Source organism: Oryctolagus cuniculus, chromosome 8 (genome assembly GCF_051225735.1).
Source record: "Oryctolagus cuniculus isolate XC-2025 breed Fujian yellow rabbit chromosome 8, ASM5122573v1, whole genome shotgun sequence".
NCBI lineage: Eukaryota > Metazoa > Chordata > Mammalia > Lagomorpha > Leporidae > Oryctolagus > Oryctolagus cuniculus.
Genome location: NC_142874.1, coordinates 9753222 through 9763743, shown reverse-complemented (window position 1 = coordinate 9763743; position 10522 = coordinate 9753222).

Genomic DNA, 10522 nt, shown 5'->3' with positions numbered 1-10522 from the left:
ATAGATAGGTAACCCCACAGTCAGTATTAAAGAAAGACAACACGCACAAAGTTGTAAAAGTTCATTATTGTCTTATATAATACTTTGAGGTTATTGGCATATTGGGCAGTCAAAATATTCCTCAAATTTTTATATACTAACCTGATACTATATGTTTTCCTTTTTGAACTCCTCTTTATTGGCCCATACTACATCTGGCTTGGCTCTTCTGTTACTTTCCAGTAGTCTCCAAAATTGTTTTGAAGACTCCAGGACAAAAGGTAGAGAGTCTGTGACTATGAGTAAACAATTGACATATTTTGTCAAATGATGTTTGTGTGTACTGTAAATGCACATAATGTTTTGGGTTTTAAAAAATAAGTGTAAAATGCTGAATTTACCACAGAATATTTGCCAAATAGTATGATTTATTCTCTTCAGGGAAATTTAGAAGTCTGTGTAGCTGAGTGGTTTTCTCAATAACTTCTGTAACTACTATACTATACCAGAAAATTCTGAGTTAATAAGAACCCACAATAATTATGTACATTTAGTTCCCCAAGACAAAGTTGATACTCTAGAACATGTGAAGCTGTTTTCTATGAAAAGACATGGTATAGAATTGACAAGACTGTCTGCTCTCTTCCTATCACGGATTAAAATGCAATTGCTTCTGACAAGAAATTCTGAAATTGAATATGCCCACAGTTGGTATACTAATGTTCCTAATTTTCCTCAAGACACAGAATGCTTCTGTTCATTGTCACGTCAGGGGAAGGCGAGATGTCCGTCTTGATTACATCTAATTGAAAGCAGATGTCATTGGCTTTTCCCAGGAGAGTGGGCTTTTGCCTCCCCTCAATATTGACAGCATAGCAGTGGCACTTATTCATCTGCAGGGTGGACAGTCCAGGGCAGGATGCTCTGCAATGAGTCCCGACACTTTGGCTTCTGTTGTGGAAGGTGGGAGTCTGGTGCTGACTCGGATGCAGACGTGCAGCCTGCCTGTCCCTAACCCACCCCTCTTCTCTTCCTTATTTCACTTGTCGCTCTTCACTCTTGCTGTTCCTCTTGGCTCTGACCTACATCGTACCCAGGGAATGAAGGGAGCTCACAGGGAGAGGCAGTCACTCCTGCCTGCTGTGAATGGCCAGTTACAGCCTGACCAAGCCCTGCAATTTGGATGAACTCAGCCAGCTCTGTCTCCAGGGGTGTGGAGGGAGCTCTCCTCTGCTCCCTTTGAGGTGGAAAATCAACTCACCCTCTGCTTCTTTAGGACTAGTTCAGAATCCGAGTGTCCCCTGTCCACTTTCTCTGCACCTGAACAACCAACTTTCTCATCAGCATCACATACTGGCATGAGTACAGGCACCTCAAGTCAGTATTTTCCTCTCTTCTTCATCCTCTTCTTATTTTACTTCCAATTCAATACAAGCTCATAAATGGGAAAGGACAAGAAAGGGGAACTCAGAGATATTAAAGAACATGCTTCTGTACTCCATGTAAATTTGTAATCCAGCTTCGTCCAAAAACTTCCAAATGCTGGTGCAACACTATTCCAGGGGTAGCATTCTGGACTCAGAAGTGTGTGTGTGTGTGTGTGTGTGTGTGTATGCAAGGAACAGTGTCTAAATAAGCTAAACACTCAAAACATTTAATCAATATTCCTGTTTTTCAGATGATGTGAATGAAATTATACATTGTAACCTCAGAGCACACTTCACCTCTAAAATGTTTATATTCATCAAGTGAATTAATACATAGAATCCACTTAGGACAACGTATGACATGAAGCATTAGGCAAAATACTTGCTTGTTATCCTTTGTGTCTGACCATGTGTGATACACACAGGTACTTTTTACAAGGCAAGGGGAAGTTAAGAGGGCTGGCAATTGTAGGGTTTTCCTTGGCAAGCAGGGGCTAATAGGAATGCTCTTATTTTAATAAGATGTTTGTTGGGAAAGCAGAATACTTAACTCTGTCCAAAGCAAATTAAACTCCAAGTTCACTGACCAGAGAAATGTTCAAGTATATATTTTTTTGAAATCACGAGAGTTTAATAATTTTGAAGATATTATGGACAGAACTGTTTGAGCGAGAATGTGATGTGGTGATGAAAGTTCATGAGGCACTGCTATTAATAGACAAATAAATCCTCAGTCTGACTGCATGCTCAAATGAATAAAAATAAATAGCCAAATTGGGTCTGTATTTTGTGTTCATGCAAATTCAGTTTATATGTAGAATAAAATCAGAAAGCTGTATTGCAAACAAAAGCTGGAAGCATAGGACTTGCTTGATGTTTCATGATGTATCAGAAAAATGGGAAAAATTGATGTCTGAAAAAAGAAAAATATGAAATATTTCTTTGTAAATATGTTTTATCCACAGCAAGCTAATCTGAATTCACAAATATGTTTAAGCTATTTGGAGAGATAACTAAAAATTCTTTTAATGAAAAATGTTGAAACATGGGACTCAGTTAATATTTCCATGCTTCTTGTTTAGGTTTATTTTTTTAAAAAGATTTATTTATTTGAGAGGCAGAGTGACAGAGATAATGAGAGAGAGAGAGAAAGAGAGAGAGAGAGAGAGAATATCTTTCATGTGCTGGTTCACTCTCCATATGGTCTCAACAGCCAGAGCTGGACCAGGCTGAAGCCAGGAGCTGGGAACACCATCCTGGTCTCCTGTGGGTGCAGGGACCCAAGTATTTGGCCCATGTTTTGTTGCTTTCCCATGCACATGGGCAGGAAGCTGCATCGTGTGGAGCAATGGGGGCTGGAACTGGCACCCTGATGGGAAATGCCAGTGTCACAAGCAGTGGCTCAATCTCTGCACCACGGCGCCAGCCCTCTGGATTTACTTTTAAAAAAATAAGACTTTGGAGAGTTTGGGGTCATTCACAGCAGTTTATGTGGGATCTGCAGAGACGTCACCACTACCATCAGCAATATTTACCTCCAGTTTTTCTAGGCTTCTGTCTTTAACACACAACTCTGCAAGACTGGGAAGACCCTCTTAGGTGTTAATGGAGGGAAAAAATGAGTAGTGCTTAAAACTGTAAATAATTTTCTGATACTATATAATATTTAATATAAAATTAACTCAATATACAAATTTTAATGTAATTCAAAGAATTAATACAAAAATTAATGTAATTTCAGTGCAATTAATACAAAATTATCTATGTAAGTTGTTTTAATATTTAGAAAAAATGAATTAATACACTCTTTCAGTTGAATTTGTTTCTGATTATGAGAATGAAATAAAATTATTGGCCGGCGCCACAGCTTACTAGGCTAATCCTCTGCCTGCGGCGCTGGCACCCCAGGTTCTAGTCCCGGTTGGGGCGCCGGATTCTGTCCTGGTTGCTCCTCTTCCAGTCTAGCTCTCTGCTGTGGCCCAGGGGTGCAGTGGAGGATGGCCCAAGTGCTTGGGCCCTGCACCTGTATGGGAGACCAGGAGAAGCACCTGGCTCCTGGCTTCGGATCAGCGCAGTGTGCTGGCCATAGCGGCCATTTGGGGGGTGAACCAACGGAAGGAAGACCTTTCTCTCTCTCTCTCTCTCTCTCTCTCTCTCTCTCTCACTGTCTAACTCTGCCTGTCAAAAATAAATAAATAAAATAAAAGTAAAAAAAGAATATTAAAAAAATTATTTTCCTAGCCTCCTTTGAAATACGTGCAGCCAGCCCCTGACCTGTCAGTATGATAATTAATCTTTTCTAGTTTAACACCTCTGTATCTGGCTTTAAGTTCTTCTAATTCATAGCACTTGCAAAATGACATTTGAAGAATAAATATTATTTAAAATAGTAGACTATTAAATCATTTCAAGAGTAAGTTAAGATGAATTAAATATCTTATAAATATTTTCCTTATAAATAAAAAATAAGAATTGAAGTAAGAAAGGGGAATGTGGAGCCAGCCAGCATTGTGGCACAGCTGGTTATGCCACTGCCTGGAATGTCTGTAGCTCTCCGAATGCTGGTTCAAGCCCCGGCTGCTCTGTTTCCAATCCAGCTCCCTACTAATGCACCTGGGAAAACAGCAGAGGATAGCCTCAGTGGTTAGGTACCTGCCACCTAGGTGGCAAACCCAGGTAGAGTTCTTAAGCTCCTGGCTTTGTCCTGACCCAGCTCTGACTATTGCAGCCATTTGGGGAGTGAACCAGCAGATGGAAAACCTCTCTCTCTCTCTCTTTTTGTCTCTCAATCTCTGTCTGTGATTCTACCTTTTGAATAAATAAGCAAATGAATACATAAATCATTGAAACAAAAAGAGGAATGTATCCCCTATTTGCCAGCTGGGAGCAGGAGCTAACAAGATTGTACAGGAGTACACTTTGAGGTGACACCTTGACAGCAGGGACTCTGTTCAGAGTACCTCAGTCTCCATCTTGACGAAGCACCCCCACCATGAGACGATGGTCTGAAACTAAGTATGGTCTGAAACTCGGTAACACAACACTGCACGCCACTTGGCAGAACATAGGAACTCCCTATAGCACGATCACTCAAGCTTCAAACTGGTAGGCTGCACCTGGATTAATGTTAAGATTGCATTTGTCAGCCGGCGCCGCGGCTCAATAGGCTAATCCTCCACCTTGCGGCGCCGGCACACCGGGTTCTAGTCCCGGTTGGGGCGCCGGATTCTGTCCCGGTTGCCCCTCTTCCAGGCCAGCTCTCTGCTGTGGCCCGGGAGTGCAGTGGAGGATGGCCCAAGTGCTTGGGCCCTGCACCCCATGGGAGACCAGGAAAAGCACCTGGCTCCTGGCTCCTGCCAGGATCAGCGCGGTGCGCCGGCTGCAGCGGCGGCCATTGGAGGGTGAACCAACGGCAAAGGAAGACCTTTCTCTCTCTGTCTCTCTCTCACTGTCCACTCTGCCTGTCAAAAAAAAAAAAAAAAAAAAAAAAAAAAGATTGCATTTGTCTATGTCCCACATATGATTTAGGGCGATACCTGGACTAATGTCAAGATTGGTACTGTTAGGATTGTCACTGGTGTTGTCAAGATTGTAACTGATATTAGTTTGATGTAGAACTTAGTTCAGTTTGACTCTAGGAACCATGTATACCACCAAATCTTAGCAACCATGTATTCCCCCTCTCCTCCCTGTGGTTTTGCCTTTATAAACCCTGTTGCTTTGAGCTTATCAGTGTGTGGTGCTCCTCTGTCAATACTTGCTCAGGCACAATGAGTTAATTTGGAACCCAAAAGTAACCTGACTTATTAAGAACTTAGCTCTGCCTGATGCTATCCAAGCTGATGAAGTAATGGGATGGGCAATGCACCATGCGTACGTTGTGGAACTGTGCTAGAAGTGGGGTCTAGATTCCTAGTCCAGGTCCTTAGATTCTACTCAGAGCAGCATTCTGAGCACAGACACTCATATGGTGCACAGAGTGGTAAAGCTTGTTTCAAAGACGAGAAAGCAAACCCACACTTGGGCGTGGTTGAGGGGTGGAGGGGGGCAGGAGGGGGAAGGGAGAAGGGAGGGAAGTTGAGAGAGGACAGCTCAGTGCTGCCTCTCATCCTGGTCTTGAGCAAAGAAGAGGGCAAGAGAGACCATCCTCGTTGCCTGGCCTCTTTTATAGAATCAGAAGGGAGTGGCACAGGGCATCTCACACCCCAGGTCCCAGGTGAAGGGAGCCACATCCTGGGGGCGGGGAGAGTTGTTTGACTGACAGGGAGATAGGATTACATTGTGGGGATATGGCTTCCAGCTCATGGCTCTAATCTAGCTACCTGTGTTGTCCCATATGATCAAATAGGCAAATTAACATAGCATCCATCACCTTACATACTTAGCATTTCTTTATAGTGAGAACTTTTTTTTAGCAACTTTGAAATACACAGTGTATTAACTACAGTTATCTTGCTATGTGAAAATCCACTCGAATTTATTCCTCCTATCTAACACTCTGTACCCTTGACCAGTGTTTTCTTTTTCCCTGTCTGTTCCTAATCAAGTCACTGGTAACCACCATTCTACTTTCTGCTTCTGTGAGTTTGACATTTTTTAGATTCCACATATAACTGAGGTCATGGGATATTTGTCTTTCTGTGCCTGGATAGATTCACTTATGTTGTCACAAATGACTGAACGTCATTCTTTTCCAAGGTGAAATTGCGTGTATATGCCCATTGTTGAAACTTATTTGTGTTGAAGGACACTTCGGTTGTGTCGATAGCTGGGCTGTTTGGAAAATAACGCAGTTGATGAGTAGTACAGGCATCTCCTTGACACACAGATTGTATGTCTTCTGGATACATCTCCAAATATAGGATCATGTAATTTACTTTCAGTTTGTCGAGGAACCTCCATACTGTTGTCTAAAGTGGGTATGTTAATTTATATTTCCACCAACAGTGTAGAAGGGGGTTCCTTTTCTTGACATCTCTGGCACCAATTGTTATCTTTCATCTTTTTGGTAATAGCCATTCTGACAGGTGTGGGGTCATATCTCACTATGGTTTTGACTTGCGTTTCCCCCATAATTACTGATGCTGAGAATTTTAAAGCTTACTTTCTTTTGAGAAGTGTTTTGAACAGTGATTTTTGAAATGCATCCTAAGTGCTTTCTAACTGGTATAATTAAGAAAATCTGCCTTCTAAATCTTCTGAATTTACTAAGAAAAAAAGGAATTATGAATTTCAGTGAAAAGAAGTTGAGTTTGATGGGATTAATTAGAACTCATAATTTATTTGAGATAAATGCTATTGAGAAATACAAATCATTATCCATCACACAAACCATCATCCCTCAACATAACACAGTGAATGTGTCTGGTATTTATTCTAGAGTGAAGAGCTTTTTTAATCAATCACTTGGGACTGAATGAACAGACAAGAGTGATATATGAAACTGCCTGCAGTTTTTTTTTAAGTTTTATTTATGTATTTGAAAGTCAGAATTCCATGGGCTGCCAGAGCTGCAGAGGAAGGCTTAACCTGATGTACCGCAGCGCCAGCCCAACTACACGCGGTTTTAGGAATTATCACGTTCCAAATCTCCTGAAAAGTTTTGCATGGAGATCTCTATCTTATTTTTATTATTTACTTGATGCTGCGTCTGCAGAGTCTAGCACAGTTCTTAGAATACAATAGAGCTAAATGAATGTTCATTTTACCCCTTGTCTGAGGAGTGGATCCCTTGGCTGGTGACGGAATACAAACGCATCTTGCTTAGAGAACTAGATGGCTCCAATGAAATAGGAAAAATACTTGTAACAAATGCATCATTAATTTGTTTTGATTTATGTTTAAAATGCTTGGAGCTTGTCCAATAGTATATATTCAGCAGGTGTTTGTTCAGAGAATATATACAAGGATAAGAAAGGAATATCAATAATGATTCCTTCAAAAAATAGCACATGGTATCTTGAGAAGACATTTGAAATGGTAAATCAAAGCCAAGAACATGCAGTGTCACAGACACCATAGGAGGCAAAGATCACTTTGAAAATGAGAGTTCCCTGAAGAGTCAATCATGTAACAACAGCCTTAATTCCTTTTTCTTAATTCCTTTTTACTTTTCCTTAATTCCTTCCTGCAATAGGCTGGAATGCCCAGAAGAAAGAAAATAAGAATGTTAAAATCTCATACTGGACCTGGGGCCTAGCTCTGTGGTTATTTACGGGCATATTTATGCCTCCTCACTCACCACTTCATTTCTCAAATTCTGTTTGGGTTTGCAGTGGTGTGGAGGCAGGATGGCTGATAAGCTGAAGCGTCACTCTGTATCCATCAGTCGGACACGTTTGCTCAGCCAGCACCAGGGAGTCCCCTGTATGTCCCAGGCTTGGCACTAAGAGCAGGGGCTGCAACGGTGAGTGTGAGGGATCCGATCCCTGATGTTAGCTATGGGCAGCAGGAGACTCGTAGGTAGAAGCTCTATGAAAGGTTAACAGCACTCCTGGAACTGGGAGAACTGGGACGACTTCCTGGGATTGAATCTGTGCAGGCCTTACTTTCAGAAGGTGGTCTTTTTTAAAGCTTTTGTTATAGGGATGGATAAAGATGGTATCAGGGATGAAACATATTATTAAGGTCAAATAAATCAAATCTAGCATGTGTTCTTCTCACCAAAACTGAACATTAAGTGCTGACCTCATAATCCAGCAACACAGTGCCGATAAGTTTTGGGTGAAAATGACAGACTGGATTTGTGTTGAAAACATGACACCACCCAGAAATTGTAGCCTGTGGGTGCAGGTCGTGCTCCCCATCATGGGATTCACATGATGATGCCTGCTACAGAAGGGAGTGCACCTTACAGAAACATCATTGCCTCAGGAAATCAGCAGACATTCTCATGAGCTCACAGCTATATCAAAGTCCCCCTTACAGAGGTGATTCCTAGGTCTGCACTGCTGGAGCTGGTAGGATGTCTCAGACTTTTCTCTTGTTAGTGTATGAATTGAGAAAACTGGATTTTTTTTAACAAAAGATTTATTTTTTGAAAGAGTTACAGACAGAAGGGAGAGACAGAGACAGATCTTCCATCTACTTTTTCACTTCCCAGATGGCCCAAGTACTTGTACCATCTTCTGCTTCCTTCCAAGGCACGTTAGCAGGAAGCTGGATTGGAAGCAAAAGAACTGGGACTTCAACCAGCACGTTGCCAGAGTTACATGGAGAGGCTTAACCTGTGTGAACCAAGCAAGCTCCTAACGCATTCTCTTTAAGTGAGAGTACAAATTGTGCCGTCTGAAGCTAAAATGAAAGCAATACATAGAATCTATATGATTATAAAATACTAAAATGTAAATATGCTTTTGTTTTATATTTGAGAGATGGGAAATGAATATATAGTATCAATGAACAACTTATGTTTGGTTAGTAATGAACTTGCTGCAAATAACTCTAGGCCACTAGCAGTCCACAGGTGTGGAGTAAGGATGAAACCAGATCAATAATAATTGTTTACTTTTTAAAAATCTTTATTTTTTGAAGGAGTTACTGGGGCTGGCTCTGTAGCACAGTGGGTTAAAGCCACACCTGCAGCACTGGGATGTCACATGGGTTCTGGTTCAATCCTGGCTGTGTCACTTCCAATCCAGCTCTCTGTTAATGCACCTAGGAAAAGTGGTAGAGAATGGCCCAAGAGCTTGGGCACCTGGAGGTAGCTCCTGGCTCCTGGTTTTGGACTGGCCCAACTCTGTTCTTTGCAGCCATTTGGGGTGTCTCTATGTAGTTCTGTCTTTCAAATAAATAATTAAAAAAAAAAAAAAAAGTCCGAGTCTCCCACTTGAGTGTTTAGGGCCCTGGTACTTGGGCCATTCTCCATTGCTTTTCCCAGGCTGTTATCAGGGACCTGGTTCTCTAATTCTAGACCCCTCAATTTTGCACTTTCCTAATAGCTTCAAAAGAATGTTTTAAAAAGAAAACTTTGGAACATGAACTGATCTATTTCCGTGAAATGAGGAGGGGGCAATTCTGGATTTTAATGCAATTTAAATTTCATTTGTAGCAACAATATTGAAAGATCTTGAGGAAGAAAAAACACCTCAGGAGTAAAATTAGGATATAATGCCAACCACTTGGTTGAAATAGCAAGTTGGTAAATAGTTCACCAGGGTCTAGCACTCAGTTGCCATTTAGAGAGCCTGGTAGAGCATTTTGAGACTTGAAAGGAAGGAATTCCAGCAAACTGTATTTACCTACTGGAAAAGCTTTTTTTGGAATTGAGGATAGAATCTATATTGCATACAGCAACATGAAAGTCCCATTTATACACCATACTGACTGCAAGAAAAGTTCTATTGCTATGAGCCATGGGTGCGACTCAATGCAGAAAGCTGTAGAAAAGTTTGACCCTAGAAATAGTGGGTGCCAAGACTCTTAGAGGCCCTTCCCTTCAAAGTGTCCATGCTCCCAAAAGCATTTCATAGATTCAATGCAATACCAATCAAAATACTACTAATATTCTTCTCAGACCTAGAAACTCTGATGCCAAAATTCATAAGGAAACACCAGAGACCCCAAATAGCTGAAGCAACCTTAAATTATAAAAACAAAGCTGGGGGCATCACAATAGCAGACCTCAAGACATACTACAGGGAGGTTATAATCAAAACAGCCTAGTACTGGCACAGAAACAGACTTGTAGACCAGTGGAGCAGAATAGAAACTCCAGAAGTTAATCCACTGATCTGTGTTTGACAAAAGGTATACTAAGAAATGACAATAGATAACCTAAAATACTGTTTTAACTGTATTAAGATTTTAAAAGGCGTGAGAAAATGGTAATATAAATCACACTTCTTTACAGGTAAATGAGTCAACAATTAACGAATCAAGTTCAACAGTTGACAATTAAAATATTTGAAATTAAAAAAATCAAGAACATAAGCAACATAAGCAAATTGCTGCTCTTATGAAAATAGCCAAAAGAGGAATTAGAGGCACAAATAAACAAGAAAAGGTTACCTTTTCAGGGCAGGAAGACTGTGCTTTAGAAAGGGTGGATGGAAACTATTTTTTTATTTTATAACTCCTGTTTTACAGGTACTATTTTACAATACTTTATGGTGTAG